The sequence below is a fragment of the Austrofundulus limnaeus genome, unplaced genomic scaffold (genome assembly GCF_001266775.1).
Source record: "Austrofundulus limnaeus strain Quisiro unplaced genomic scaffold, Austrofundulus_limnaeus-1.0 Scaffold429, whole genome shotgun sequence".
NCBI classification, from domain to species: domain Eukaryota; kingdom Metazoa; phylum Chordata; class Actinopteri; order Cyprinodontiformes; family Rivulidae; genus Austrofundulus; species Austrofundulus limnaeus.
Genome location: NW_013952831.1, coordinates 58208 through 60018, shown reverse-complemented (window position 1 = coordinate 60018; position 1811 = coordinate 58208). Strand labels below are relative to the sequence as shown.

General features: G+C 42.2%; 1 protein-coding gene across 1 annotated transcript in view; it reads right to left on the bottom strand.

Moving 5' to 3' along the window:
• Positions 1–1811, bottom strand: part of LOC106529238 (NACHT, LRR and PYD domains-containing protein 12-like) — a 50717-nt gene that overhangs the window by 20347 nt on the left and 28559 nt on the right. The gene's annotated exons all lie outside the window — the stretch shown is intronic.

The following is a 1811-nucleotide window of genomic DNA, read 5'->3' as shown; positions in this document are numbered from 1 at the left end:
GATGAAGAAATTAATAAACTAATATTAAGTTCTTTTTTCTACTGTAGTGACTAAAAAAAGAACGTTGGAGCATTTTGGTCAAAATTTGGAAATCAGCTTTGGAAGGATCTCCGGTGATAATATGAGATCTCAGCTGATCTTTTAGAGCTCAATCTCAGCTACTACCACACCAAATGTTAGCAAAATATTTGTCAGATTCACTGAGTTACAGAGATTTGTGCAGAATAAGGTTGATTAGCTGTGGGTTGAGCTGAAAATTATTAACGGATGTTAATGATGTTTATCTAATTGATTGATTGATGATATTTGATTTATCATATTTGATTGATCCCAAGGGGAAATTAAAGAGATAAGAACACCCATTCAAGAAGACACATGACAAACATGGGGGAACAGGTGAACAGGTCATGCAGCAACATGGTCGTGCTACCTTTAACAGCTGGAAATACATAATAGGAAAGTTGAGTTAAAAATTGCTCATATCCTGTTAACATCAAAAACATAAGATCATATACACAAGAAATGACTCTTGATAGAGCAAGATAGATTGGACAGGGAGGGAGCTTAGGTCAGATAACACATAAAAGGGAGGGTAGATGGGGTCGGGGGGTGGAGTCAGTGACAATGATGGCGGGTGTCCATGCTAGGACCCGACCCTAGCTCCTGCCAGAGTCCATGATGTATCCTCACTTGCTCGGCTCACAGATTTCGGAGTTTCCTCCTCCTTGGCTTTGGGTTCACAGGCCCGGTCCAACACGAGTGATGGGGGTGGGAGGGAATCGAGCCCTTGTTGACATATCATCCTTGGGGAGTTTCAGATAAGCATAGCAAACAAGGCCATGCCACTGGGAGCCAATAGATAAAAACAATTGTTTTGGGACAAAGCAGCCTTGAATTTCCTGCCGCTTTTAATGTTTTAACTTCATTTCTGAAAGTGGCGAAAAATTCCAATCAGCCAATTTCAGGGTCCTCCTCGACTCTCACCATCTGGAGCTTCACCCAGATGTGATTCTAAATGCCAGAGGCTTACTCTTGGGCTGCAATCTTCGTCAGAATCACATCCAGTTTGCGATTTATTTCCCCATCATCTGAGTCAGTGTGCTCCCAGCCCGGCAGAAACCTTCCAGTGCGCCCAACAGCTTTTCAACGGCCTGGACCGCTGTTAGAGTCGCTTTCACATTTCGATAGACCAAAGGTCCACTCCCGTCGATCAGCAGAAATCCAGTTATCAAAAATCCAAACAGATAAAAATCTTCCACGTCTTCAGTGGAAAGTGGTGCGAGACACATCAGGTTCCAGCTCCCCCAAGAACCACTGATGCACCCCGCTGTAACCATTCCACTTGGACAGTTTGGTTCCCCTCATTCCAGTCTTAATGTGGAAAAAATATTGTAATGATTACTTTCTGAGAGTTTTAATAAAACCTGTTCTCATGCACGCACACACACACACACACACACACAAGTCTGGTGTGTATATCCCCATGGGGAACTTGCATTGATTTCCATTGATGTTTTGGAAATTTTAATAGCCTAACCCTGACTACAAACCCTAAGGCTAACCTCACAGGTACCTACCTGACCCTAAAACTAACCTAAACTCAATTCACACCTTGGTCCTAAACCTAACACCCATATCCAAAATCAGCCTCCAAAATTGTGGGGTCCCCACAAAGCTACATTTTTCTAAAAAATCATCCCCACCAAGTAGCAAAAACATGGGGCCACACAAACACACACACACAAAACATGAGTGATATTTTACATTTAGTACAGTCAAGTTTATAAAAAGTTTAAACTATAATCTTGATG